Here is a 13,635-nt window from a genome sequence, read left to right as displayed (position 1 = left end):
ATGTCAGGTTTGTCTCTTCGTGCTTTCTTGCTTCTATTAACCCTTGTGTCGTCCTCCCGGGTCAAATTGACCCTGTCTGTTCCTTCCTTCCTTTCTTTCCTCCCTTCCTTCTTGCCTCTGTCCTTCTCCCTCCCCCGCCCACCTTCCTCTCTTCCTTATTTTCTTTCCTCCCTTCCCTCCTCCCTCATTTCCTTCCATCTTCCTCCCTTCCTTCTTCCTCCTTTCCTTCCATCGTCCTCCCTTCCATCCATACTTCCTCCCTTCCTTCTTACTCCCTTCCATCCTTCCTCCCCTCCTTTCCTTCCTTCCTTCCTCCTTTCCTTGCTAAATATTTAACCATCCTGTCGTCCTCCCGGGTCAAACTGACCCCATCTCTTTTAACTGTTCCTTCCATCCATACTTCCTCCCTTCCTTCTTACTCCCTTCCATCCTTCCTTCCTCCTTTCCTTCCTTCGTTCCTCCTTTCCTTGCTAAATATTTAACCCTCCTGTCGTCCTCCCGGGTCGAACTGACCCCATCTCTTTTGACTGTTCCTTCCTTCCGTCCTTCCTCCCTTCCATCATTCCTTCCTCCCTCCTTTCCTCCCATCTTTCCATCTTTCCTTCCTTCCTCCCTTCCTTCCTTGACTCGAGGACAACAGGAATGGTTAACACTCCAAATCCTTCCCCAATTATTTCCAATTAGCCTCATAAAGTCTCTAAAGTCTTGGTGGTATCAGGTTGCTGTGGCTGGTGAAGCTCCAGGGATCCAGGGAGGAGTTTCTAACAAAGTTACAGGAAACATCACACGCTGAGTCCATGCCGCCGGCGACAGCAGACGCTCTAATTGGCGAGTGTTGCGCGGCTCGACGGCTCTGCTAATTAAGTTTTAGAAGCGGTGGAACGGCCGGGTTTGACGGCGAGGTTGGGAGGTACAGAGTAAAATAAATACAGGATGTCCGCTCCTCTTCCTCTAATGTCGTTTATCAGCAAGTCTCTCTGTGTGTGTGTGTGTGTGTGTGTGTGTGTGTGTGTGTGTGTTTGTCCTGAGAAACACTACACTTGCAATGAGCCAGAGTGAGTTATGTGTGAATCTTTTATCTTGTCATTTTATTAATTAACTCGTTTTGAAATAATTGTGAGCCGTGTTAGTTGTGATTATGAGCTCTCAAAGCAATACAGCAGTTTTCTTGTGATTATAAAGTGATAATTTCTTCATCATATGCATATCAACAAGTTTATGTGACAAATCTTTACCAGTCTTATCGTTTATATACTGTTTGAATTGACTCATTTTGATATTTGAAAGCAGTAAAAACATCTTGAATTAGAGACTGTATAATGACATGTAGTTTAGTTTGAGTGGAGCCATCTAGTGGCCTTAATGCGAACTGCAGGCAGGATGTTAAATGTTATGCAGATGACGCCATGAACTACAACACAGATAGAAAAACAGTGCACGTGTTTTTTTAACAGAGAGCAAAACCCAAATGTATCCTCCACATTCAGTACAATTAATTTGAATTATGTCTCCTCTTTTAAAAGACATAAAAATACATTTGTGGTTCAAAATTTGGGATAGAGATGATTCATGTGACCATTATGTAAGGGTTAAACACAGAGAGACCATTGTGATGTGTTTAAATAAATCTCCTGTTCCTCCTCCTCGTCTTCCTCCTCCTCCTCCTCCTCTTCCTCCTCCATTTCCTCCTCCTCCTCTTCCTCCTCCTCCTCTTCTTCCTCTTCCTCCTCTTCCTCCTCCAGGTCTGTCTATTCGCAGCGTCTGCTGGCGAGCCGACCGGATCCTGGCGGGGAACGCAGGACAGCGAGATCTTTGAGGTGAGGAAGAAAACAAACGATGGGAAACAGAAGCTCAGTCCCACGCGGCTCACTCTTCCTTCCTGCAGAGGAAATGCTTCCTGCTGGACGCTGGTTCCTCATTGGCCCACACACAATGAAACCAGTGATGCAAACAGTGATGATATCCAGTTAGTGAGATTCATAAAGAAACAAAAGCACTCTTCCCTTCCTTGGAGGGAAAGAAAGAAGAAAGGAAGGAAATAAGAAGGGAAGAAGGAAGGAAAGACAGATGGATGCACAGAAGGAAGGAAGAAAGGGAGGAAGGACAGATGGAAGGAAGGACAGAAGGAAGAAAGGAAGAAAGGAACGAAGAAAGGGAGGAAGGACAGATGGAAGGAAGACAGGAAGGAAGGAAAGAAGGACAGAAGGAAGGAACAAAGAAAGGATAAAAGGAAGGTAGGAAGGACAGATGGAAGGAAGGAAGGAACGAAGAAAGGGAGGAAGGACAGAAGGAAGGACAGATGGAAGAAAGGGAGGAAGGACAGATGGAAGGAAGAAAGGAAGGAAGGAACAAAGAAAGGATAAAAGGAAGGTAGGAAGGACAGATGGAAGGAAGGAAGTAACAAAGAAAGGAAGGAAGGACAGAAGGAAGAAAGGGATGAAGGACAGATGGAAGTAAAAATGGAAGGAAGAAAGGGAGGAAGGACAGAAGGAAGAAAGGGAGGAAGGGCAGATAGAAGGAAGGACAGAAGGAAGAAAGGGAGGAAGGGCAGATAGAAGGAAGGACAGAAGGAAGAAAGGGAGGAAGGGCAGATAGAAGGAAGGACAGAAGGAAGAAAGGGAGGAAGGACAGAAGGAAGAAAGGGAGGAAGGGCATATAGAAGGAAGGACAGAAGGAAGAAAGGGAGGAAGGGCAGATAGAAGGAAGGACAGAAGGGAGAAAGGGAGGAAGGACAGAAGGAAGAAAGGGAGGAAGGAACAAAGAAAGGATAAAAGGAAGGTAGGAAGGACAGATGAAAGGAAGGAAGGAAGGAAGGGCAGATAGAAGGAAGGACAGAAGGAAGAAAGGGAGGAAGGACAGTTGGAAGGAAGAAAGGAAGGAAGGGCAGAAGGGAAGGAAGGGGGGAGGGAGAAAGGAGAGGATGAAAGGGAGAAAGAAAGGAAAGGAGGAAGGAAGGAAGGAAGGAAAGAAGGAAGGGAGGAAGGTAGGGGGAGGAAAGAAAGAGGGAGGAAGGAAGGAAGGCAGGCAGGCAGACAGGCAGGCAGGAAGGAAGGGAGGAAGGTAGGGGGAGGAAAGAAAGAGGGAGGGAGAAAAGAGGGAAGGAGGGAAGGTAGGGGGAGGAAAGGAAGAGGGAAGGAAAGAAGGAAGGAAGGAAGGAAGGAAGGAAGGAAGGAACAGTCAAAACAGATGGGGTCAATTTGACCCGGGGAGGACGACAGGAAGTTTAACTCTCACTGACTCTGATCAGGTGGTTTTAGTTAAATTTTTTTTTTTTTTTAAAGTGCTGCATTACTTTAACCAAATGCTGCCAGCGTGTCTAAACATAACCATAAAACAGTTTTAATATTCTTGGAGTTGCTATCAGCTGATTTTGGACTCCAGACTAAAAGAAGTAGTCAGTGATATATTCAGTATCAATAATATCGCAACTTGCCAGATACGTTAATTTAAAACATTTACTTATTATGTTGGCAGAAAGATGTTACAGCTCATTTCCTCTGTAATGTTTCTGCTTTTCTGATTTATGGATATCATAATGTCGTTTTTAGGAGAGATTTAAGGGAAATTGCCAAAACTTACTTTGTGTTCGGTTTGGACAAACTTTTAAAAATTTGGACAATGTAGAATCAAACTGCTTCTAATATTTATACAACGAGGAAGTGCAAAAAACTAGGGCTGTCAGTGTTAACCCGTTAATCGCGATTAGATTAATGCAATCCATAACGCATTAATTTTTTTTAATCTCATTTTAATGTTGCAAGCCTTTTTGTCCCTTCTCCTCCCCCGTAGACGGCTCCTCTAGCTGTAGCGCTATGCTTTGAAGTGGCCTCCTGCAGTAAACCTACCGCGCTGATGGAAAGTAAGAGAGCTACTGGACTTTTGAACGGCTTGTTTAACTTTAAAACACTTCCAGACGCTTCAGTTGACAAGTCAAAAGTAAAATGCAACCTGTGTCAAACGGAGTTTAACTACCACCGGAGTACGTGGAGTTTGAGTTAGCACCTCCACGCTAAACACCCAGGTGCAGCCAAGCCAGCCTCAGCTCCACCAAAGGACCATTTTGGAGTGTGGGAGTCGCAGCAGAGCCGTGATTGATTCCCAGTTAAGACACTCTGGTAAGAAATGCTTTACATTATGGGCTTAAAACTGCCTTGTAATGTAAAATAACAGGATTTTAAACATGCAATTCAAAACGCCATTAATCACGATTAACTATGGAAATTCTGTGATTAATCTCGATTAAAAAAATTAATCGTTTGACAGCCCTATATAAAACTGATTAGTCTACTCTTATAAAGGCTTTGTAAATGGTTTATAATTGGTTAATTAGATTAGATGAACCCTTTCTAAATCATTAATAAGCTGTTATTATAACTCATAGGAAAGAAAGGTTTGAAAGACCAGTTACTTGCCAAATAGTGATCCCATAGTTATCTGTATTCTTAGCTTGTCTCGTCCATCAGGCAGCAGAGACAAACAATGGCAACGGAGAAGGAAGGAAGAAAGGAAAGGAGTAAGGAGGGAGGGAGGAAGGAAGGAAGGAAGGAAGTTGTTGTGTTTCCTCGTCCTCCTTCCTCCAGGTAATGGTGAGGGACTGAGACAAGCCGCTGCTGGAGGAAGGAAGGAAGGAAGGGAGGAAGGAAGGAAGGAAGGAAGGAAGGAAAGGGGTAGGGAAGGAGGGAGGAAAGGAGGAAGGAAGGAAGGAAGGAAGGAAGAAAGGAAAGGAGTAAGGAGGGAGGGAGGAAGGAAGGAAGGAAGTTGTTGTGTTTCTTGTCCAGGTGATCAGTTGTGTTTCCTCCTTCCTCCTTCCTCCAGGTGATCAGTTGTGTTTCCTCCTTCCTCCTTCCTCCTTCCTCCTTCGTCCAGGTGATCAGTTGTGTTTCCTCCTTCCTCCTTCGTCCAGGTGATCAGTTGTGTTTCCTCCTTCCTCCTTCCTCCTTCCTCCTTCCTCCAGGTGATCAGTTGTGTTTCCTCCTTCCTCCAGGTTTTCAGTTGTGTTTCCTCCTTCCTCCTTCCTCCAGGTGATCAGTTGTGTTTCCTCCTTCCTCCTTCCTCCAGGTGATCAGTTGTGTTTCCTCCTTCCTCCTTCCTCCTTCCTCCTTCCTCCAGGTGATCAGTTGTGTTTCCTCCTTCCTCCAGGTGATGGTGAGGGACCGAGACAAGCCGCTGCTCATCATGCAGGGACACAGCGAGGGCGAGCTCTGGGCGCTGGACGTTCACCCCAAAAAACCTCTGGCTGTCACCGGCAGCGACGACCGCTCTGTCAGGTCAGATTCACATACTGGGAGTTAACCAGTGTGACCACAGACTGCTACTGGTGCTACTGGTGCTACTGGTGCCACTGGTGCCACTGGTGCCACTGGTGCCACTGGTGCCACTGGTGCTACTGGTGCCACTGGTGCCACTGGTGCCACTGGTGCCACTGGTGCTACTGGTGCTAGTGGTGCTACTGGTGCTAGTGGTGCTACTGGTGCTACTGGTGCTAGTGGTGCTAGTGGTGCTAGTGGTGCTACGGGTGCTACTGGTGCTACTGGTGCTACTGGTGCCACTGGTGCTACTGGTGCTAGTGGTGCTACTGGTGCTACTGGTGCTAGTGGTGCTACTGGTGCTACTGATGCTACTGGTGCTAGTGGTGCCACTGGTGCTACTGGTGCTACTGGTGCCACTGGTGCCACTGGTGCTACTGGTGCTAGTGGTGCTACTGGTGCTACTGGTGCTAGTGGTGCTACTGGTGCTACTGGTGCTACTGGTGCCATTGGTGCTACTGGTGCTACTGGTGCTACTGGTGCTACCTGCTACCATCCCTCAGCTACTTCCTGTCATCACTCAGCTGATGACAGGAAGTAGCTGATTTATAAAACATCGACTCACTGTTTCCTCTAGAGACAATTATTTATAGTATAGAAACACACACACACACACACACACACATATATACACACACACATACACACAGACACACACACACACCCTCCTGTCGCCCTCCCGAGTCAAATTGACCCCGTCTGTTTTGACTGTTCCTTCCTTCCTTCCTTCCTTCCTCCCTCCCTCCTTCTTTCCTTCCCTCCTTCCTTCCTTCTTTCCTCTGTCCTTCTTTCCTTTCTCCCTCCCTCCTTCCTTCCTTATTTCCTCCATCCTTCCTTCCTTTCTTTCCTTCTTCCCTTCCTTCTTTCCTTCCTTCCTCCCTTCCTCTTTTCCTTTCTCCCTCCCTCTCTCCCTCCTACCTTCCTTATGTCCTCCGTCCTTCCTCCCTTCCTTCCTTTCCTTCCTTCCTTCCTTCCTTCCTTGACTTGAGGACAACAGGAGGGTTAATTAGATAAACCTCTCATGAGCTGAACTTTGGAGCGAGAGGTCGGAGCATTTGGGAAAGTTCGCTTGTCTTCCCGTTCTGGCACAATGCTCCACATTACTTAGGAAACTGGCCGGATTCCACACCCCTCACTCCTTCCTTCCTTTCCTTCCTCCCTCCTTTCCTCCCTTGCTTCCCTGACTCCTTCCCGTTCTGGCACAGCGCTCCACATTACTTAGGAAATTGGCCGGATTCCACACTGCAGTCAAGTCCTCAGCTGTGTCTCCTCTGAGGACACCAGGACAAGAAGATACTCTGAAAACTGCATCATCGAAAAGAAAAGAATGGACGGACAGAAAGAAAAGATGGAGATGGGGACTGCTCGCTTATCGTAAAAAAAGATGCTAGGAAGATTTAATAGAGAGTAAAAAGTGAGATGTGGAAGAGCTGCTGGTTGGTCTTCAATAATTCAAAGCTATGTGGTGTTTAGATTTTTAATTGGTGCTTTCATCTCCTTTTAATGTCAAATACTCACTTATCTTTATACAGTTCTAACCATTTATAACTATCTTAAGTATAAATGGCTGCTACTGCTGCTTAGTACACTCTTGATTTAAATGGGATATATTCTTCACATCTCCATCTCTATATTCAAGGAGGAAAGGAAGGGAGGAAGGAAGTGAAGGAAGGAATGAAGGTAGGAAAGGAAGGAGGAAAAAGGGAAGGAGGAAGGAAAGTAGGAAAGAAGGGAGGAAGATGGAAGGGAGGAAGAAGGAAGGAATGGAGGAAGAACGAAGGGAAGGAGGAAGAAGGAAGGGAAGGAAGGAAGGAAGGAGTGAGGGAGGAAGGAAGGACAGACGGGAGGAAAGATAGGAAGGAAGGAAGGAAAGGAAGTAGGAAAGAAGGGAGGAAGATGGAAGGAAAGGAAAGAAGGAAGGGAGGAAGGAAAGGAAGGAATGGAGGAAGAAGGAAGGGTTGAAGAAGGAATGGAGGAAGAAGGAAGGGAAGGAGGAAAGGAAGGAAGGAAGGAAGGAAGGAAGGTAAGATTTGACCCGGGAGGAAGACAGGAAGGTTAAGAAATAAAATATAATAATGATTCCATGGAGGTGTGAGACGATGGTAGCAGCCACATCTGCATCCCTGCTGCTTTCATTATCACCTAGACGTGTGTGCGTGTGTGTGTGTGTGTGTGTGTGTGTGTGTGTGTGTGTGTGTGTGTGTGTGTGTGTGTGTGTGTGTGTGTGTGTGTGTGTGTGCATGTGTGTGTGTGTGTGTGTGTGTGTCTCAGGTTGTGGAGCTTGGTGGATCATGCTCTCATAGCTCGGTGTAACATGGAGGAGGCGGTCCGCAGCGTAGCGTTCAGCGTGGACGGATCCCAGCTGGCTCTGGGCATGAAGGACGGATCCTTCACCGTGCTGAGAGTCAGGTGACCAACTCTTCCTTCTTTCCTTCCTTCCTTCCTTCCTTCTTTCCTCCTTTCCTTCCTTTCCTTCATTTCCTTCCTTCCTTTCCTCCCTTTCCTCCCTCTTTTCCTTCCTTCATTCCTGCCTTACTTCCTCTCTCTTTCCTTCTTTCCTTCCTCCATCCCTTTCTTCCTTCCTTCTGTCCTTCCTTCCTCTCTCCCTCCTTCTCTCTTTCTCTCCTTCCTCTCTCTTTCCTTTCTTCCTTCCTTCCTTCCTTCCTTCTTTCCTTCCTTCTGTCTTTTTTTCCCTTCCCATTACTTTCCTTCTTTCCTCTGTCCTTCTTTCCTTCCTTCCATTCCCTCCTTCCTTCCTCCCTCCTTCCTTCCTCCCTCTCTCCTTCTCTCTCTCTTTCCTTCCTCTCTCTTTCCTTTCTTCCTTCCTTCCCTCCTTCCTTCCTTCTTTCCTTCCTCCATCCCCCTTTCTTCCTTCCTTCTGTCCTTCCTTCCTCCCTCCCTCCTTCTCTCTTTCTTTCCTTCCCATTACCTTCCTTCTTTTCTCTTTCCTTCTTTCCTTCCGTCCTCCCTCCTTTCCTCTGTCCTTCTTTCCTTCCTTCCTCCCTCCCTCCTACCATCCTTCCTTCCTCCCTCCCTCCTACCATCCTTCCTTTCCTCCCTTCCTTCCTCCTTTCCTTCTTCCTTTCTTCCTTCCTTCCTACCTCCCTTTCTTTCCTTCCTTCTCCCTCCCTCCTTTCCATCTTACTCCCTTCCTTCCTTTCCTTCCTTCTTCCTCCCTCATTTCCTTCTTCCTCCCTTCCTTCCTTGACTCGAGGACAACAGGATGTTTTTTTTATTTCCTTTCTTTCTTTCTTTCTTTTTTTCTTTCTTTCTTTCTTTCTTTCTTTCTTTCTCCATCTCAGAGACATGACTGAGGTGGTTCACATCAAAGACAGGAAGGAAGTGATCCATGAGATGAAGTTTTCTCCAGACGGAGCGTACCTCGCCGTCGGCTCCAACGACGGACTGGTGGACATCTACGCTGTCGCCCAGAGATACAAGAAGGTAGGAGGGAGGAGCCGTGTGTGTGTGTGTGTGTGTGTGTGTGTGTGTGTGTGTGTGTGTGTGTGTGTGTGTGTGTGTGTGTGTGTGTGTGTGTGTGTGTGTGTATGTGTGTGTGTGTGTGTGTGTGTGTGTGTGTGTGTCACCCTGCTCTCCATTTTACAAGATGTGAAATATTTCTGTTTCAGTTTCTTTAACCTTCCTTCCTTCCTTCCTGTCTTCCTTCTTTCCTTCCTTCCCTCCTTCCTTCCCTCCTTCCTTCCTTCCTTCCTTCCTGTCTTCCTTCCTTCCTTCCTTCCTTCCTTCCTTTCTTCCATCTTTTCTTCATGTCTTCTTTTCTTCCTGTCTTCCTTCCTGTCTTCCTTCCTTCCTTCCTTTCTTCCATCTTTTCTTCATGTCTTCTTTTCTTCCTGTCTTCCTTCCTGTCTTCCTTCCTTCCTTCCTTTCTTCCATCTTTTCTTCATGTCTTCTTTTCTTCCTGTCTTCCTTCCTGTCTTCCTTCCTTCCTTCCTTCCTTCCTTCCTTCCTTCCTTCCTGTCTTCCTGCCTTCCTTACTTCCTTCCTTCCTTTCTTCCATCTTTTCTTCATGTCTTCTTTTCTTCCTTCCTTTCTTCCTGTCTTCCTTCCTTCCTTCCTTCCTTCCTTCCTTCCATCGTGTTAATTTTCTTTATTACTACTGTAGGGGTGGATATGATCTTATAGGTCCAACACCTTCTTTCTATCCTGCTCTGATGTCAGATGTTAAACATGGTCAAAGTTTTAAGACTTGAGGTGAACATATGTAGACATGCTGCCTGGAAGTCAAAACTCAGGGCTTCAAACTTTTCTTCTACCTTGCTGATGAGCTGATGTCAACTTGTCAAGTCGCACATGCTCATAAACAGAGGTTGCATCTGTTGCCTTGGTTGCTAAGGTGGTTGCTAAGGTGTTTCCGCTCTCATATATTCCAACATGTACGGATGGATTTGCCTGTTTCAGAAAGAGGCTGATAATGTTGTGTGTGTGTGTGTGTGTGTGTGTGTGTGTGTGTGTGTGTGTGTGTGTGTGTGTGCAGGTAGGAGAGTGCAGTAAGTCCAGCAGCTTCATCACACACCTGGACTGGTCTCTGGACAGTAAAATGCTGCAGAGCAACGACGGAGCTGGAGAACGTCTCTTCTACCGGATGCCCAGTGAGTCTCCTTAACTCCTAACCCCTAACCCTCAGCCTCCTTAACCCCTAACCCCTAACCCTCAGCCTCCTTAACCCCTAACCCTCAGCCTCCTTAACCCCTAACCCTCAGCCTCCTTAACCCCTAACCCTCAGCCTCCTTAACCCCTAACCCTCAGCCTCCTTAACCCCTAACCCTCAGCCTCCTTAACCCCTAACCCTCAGCCTCCTTAACCCCTAACCCTCAGTCTCCTTAACCCCTAACCCTCAGCCTCCTTAACCCCTAACCCTCAGCCTCCTTAACCCCTAACCCTCAGCCTCCTTAACCCCTAACCCTCAGCCTCCTTAACCCCTAACCCTCAGCCTCCTTAACCCCTAACCCTCAGTCTCCTTAACCCCTAACCCTCAGCCTCCTTAACCCCTAACCCTCAGCCTCCTTAAACTGTCAGGAGAGGAAATGAGGAAGGGGGGATGAAGGAAGGATAGAAGGATAAAGGAAAGAAGGAAGGAAATCAGATTCATGGACCAACAGACCAACCCTCTCAGCTTCAACTCTGAACAGTTTCAGTTTGAAGGATTAACCTCCTTCCATCGGTCCTTCCTTCCTTCCTTCTTTCCTTCCTCCATCCCCCTTTCTTCCTTCCTTCCTTCTTTCCTTCTTTCCTTCCTCCATCCCCCTTTCTTCCTTCCTCCTGTCCTTCCTTCTTCCCTCCCTCCTTCTCTCTTTCTTTCCTTCCCACTACCTTCCTTCTTTCCTCTGTCCTTCTTTCCACCCTTCCTCCCTCCCTCCTACCTTCCTTTCCTCCCTTCCTTCCTCCCTCCTTTCCTTCTTTCCTCCCTCCTTTCCTTCCTTCTTCCCTCCCTTCCTTCCTTCTTCCTTCCTTCCTTCCTTTCACTTTCCTCCTTCCCTCCCTCCTACCCTCCTTCTCTCTTCCTTTCCTTCCCATTACCTTCCTTCTTTCCTCTGTCCTTCTTTCCTTCCTTCCTCCCTCCCTCCTTTCTTCCTTCCTCCCTTCCTTCTACCCTCCCTCCCTCCCTCCCTCCCTCCCTTCCTTCCTTCCTTCCTCCCACCCTCCCTCCCTCCCTCCTTTCCTTCCTTCTTCCCTCCCTTCCTTCCTCCCTTCCTTCTTTCCTCCCTCCTCCCTTTCTTGCTCCCTTCCTTCTCTCTTCCTCCCTCCCTCCTTTCCCTTCCTTCTTCCTCCCTTCTTCCTCCATTCCTTCCTTGACTTGAGGACAATAGGAGGATTAAAATCTGCTTCATCTACACATTTCATTTTTACATCTCCTTTCATCTCCTCTCTTCTTCTTCTCTCTTCTTCTTCTCCTCTCTTCTTCTTCTCCTCCTTCCTGTTGCTGCAGTGGGGAAGCATATCAGCAGTAAGGAGGAGGTCAAAGGTCAGCGCTGGGCTTCCTGGAGCGGCGTCCTGGGTTCGGAGGTCAGCGGTATTTGGTCTAAATACTCCGACGTAACCGAGATCAACGCCGTGGACGCCAATCACGCCGCCGCCGTGCTCGTTACCGGGGACGACCTCGGCCTCGTTAAGCTCTTCCGCTTCCCCTGTCTCAGGAAAGGTCTTTATCTTTCTTTTCCTTTTTTTTTGCTTCTGATGCACTTTAACGCAGGGGAGGAAGGGAAGGAAGGGAGGAAGGAAGGAAGGAAGGATGGAAGGAAGGGAGGAAGGAAGGATGGAAGGAAGGGAGGAAGGATGGGAAGGAAGGGAGGGAAGGACGGAAGGACGGAAGGAAGGAAGGAAGGAAGACAGAAAGAAAGAAAAGAAGACAGGTAGAAAAGAAGGAAGGAAGGAAGGAAGGAAAGAAGGAAGAAAAGAAAAAATGAGAGAAAGAGAGATAGAAAAAGAAGATGGAAGGAAGGAAGGAAGAAAAGATGGACAGAGGGAAGGAAGGAAGAAAAGATGGACAGAGGGAAGGAAGGAAGAAAGGAAGGAATAAAGAAAGAAAAGAAAAAATGGAAGGAAGGTAGGAAGGAAGGAAGGAAGGAAGAAAGAAAGAAAAGAAGACAGGTAGAAAAGAAGGAAGGAAGGAAGACAGAAAGAAAGAAAAGAAGACAGGAAGAAAAGATGGAAGGAAGGAAGACAGCAAGAAAGAAAAGAAGACAGGTAGAAAAGAAGGAAGGAAGGGGGGAAGGAAGGAAGAAAAGAAGACAGGAAGAAAAGATGGAAGGAAGGAGAAGGAATAGGCAGAAGAAAGAAAGAAAGAAAGAAAGAAAGAAAGATGGAAGAAAAGGACTAAATGCGAGTCATCTCTTTTTGTTTCCTCTCAAGGAGCCAAATTCAAGAAGTACATCGGCCACTCGGCCCATGTGACCAACGTCCGCTGGTCACATGACCTGCAGTGGGTTCTGACTACAGGCGGAGCCGACCACGCTCTCTTCCAGTGGAGGTTCGTCCCCGAGTCTGTGATGAACGGAGGACCCGACCTCAATATGCAAGGTAGACACATGAAGCCCTTCCTTCCTTCCTTATGTCCTTCCTTCCTTCCTTCTGTCCTTCCTTCCTTTCCTTCCTTCCTTCCTTCCTTCCTTCCCTTCCGTCTGTCCTTCCTTCCTTCCTTCTGTCCTTCCTTCCTTCCTTCCTTCCTTCCTACTGACGTCAATATGCAAGGTACACTAATAAAGCTTCTCTGTCAAATTGACTCCCTTCCTTCCTTCCGTCTGTCCTTCCTTCCTCCCTTCCTTCTTTCCTCTGTCCTCCTTTCCTCCCTTCCTTCTTTCCTTCCTTCCTTCCTTTCCTTCCTCCCTTCCTTCTTTCCTCTGTCCTCCTTTCCTTCTTTCCTGCCCTCCTTCCTTCCTTCTTCCTTTCCTTTCTTTTTCCTCCCTTCCTTCCTTTCCTTCCTCCCTTCCTTCTTTCCTCTGTCCTCCTTTCCTTCCTTCTTCATTTCTTCTTCCTCCTTTCCTTCCCTCTTCCTCCTTTTCTTCCTTCTTCCTTCCTTCCTTCCTCGTTTCCTTCCTTGACTCGAGTTTAGTCAGTATGAACAGGAGGAATGAATCTCTGAGTCCTGCACTTTAATGTCGGTGTATTATTTTTAAACATGTCAGAATTAGATCTTGGAGAATATTGTTTTTTACTCAACAGGAAGTACAGAAAGCTAGACGTATTTGACTAATCTGAGCTTTGTGTCTCTCTCTGTTCTGCAGACAGTCACGGAGACTCTAACAGCGAGGAGTCGGACAGCGACGTGTCGGACGTCCCGGAGCTCGACTCCGACATCGAGCAGGAAACACAGATCACCTACGACAGACAGGTACCACTTCCTGTCCATGTAGAGGTCCTAACCCTAACCCTAACCACTTCCTGTCCATGTGGAGGTCCTAACCCTAACCCTAACCACTTCCTGTCCATGTAGAGTTCCTAACCCTAACCACTTCCTGCCCATGCAGAGCTCCTAACCCTAACCACTTCCTGCCCATGTAGAGGTCCTAACCCTAACCCTTACCACTTCCTGTCCATGTAGAGGTCCTAACCCTAACCCTAACCACTTCCTGTCCATGTGGAGGTCCTAACCCTAACCCTAACCACTTCCTGTCCATGTAGAGTTCCTAACCCTAACCCTAACCACTTCCTGTCCATGTAGAGGTCCTAACCCTTACCACTTCCTGTCCATGTAGAGGTCCTAACCCTAACCCTTACCACTTCCTGTCCATGTAGAGGTCCTAACCCAAACCCTTACCACTTCCTGTCCATGTAGAGGTCCTAACCCTAACCCTAACCACTTCCTGTCCAT

At 47.3% G+C, this 13,635-nt stretch overlaps 1 pseudogene; it reads left to right on the top strand.

Annotated features, from left to right (window-relative positions):
• The first annotated feature begins 1,742 nt into the window (after nt 1–1,742).
• The window catches only part of LOC128354670 (echinoderm microtubule-associated protein-like 6), a 24,020-nt pseudogene continuing 12,127 nt past the window's right edge, over nt 1,743–13,635 (top strand).

Source organism: Scomber japonicus (assembly GCF_027409825.1).
Source record: "Scomber japonicus isolate fScoJap1 chromosome 14 unlocalized genomic scaffold, fScoJap1.pri SUPER_14_unloc_2, whole genome shotgun sequence".
Classification (NCBI taxonomy): domain Eukaryota; kingdom Metazoa; phylum Chordata; class Actinopteri; order Scombriformes; family Scombridae; genus Scomber; species Scomber japonicus.
The sequence above is the reverse complement of the archived record's forward strand: the minus strand, read 5'-3'. Positions and strand labels throughout refer to the sequence as shown.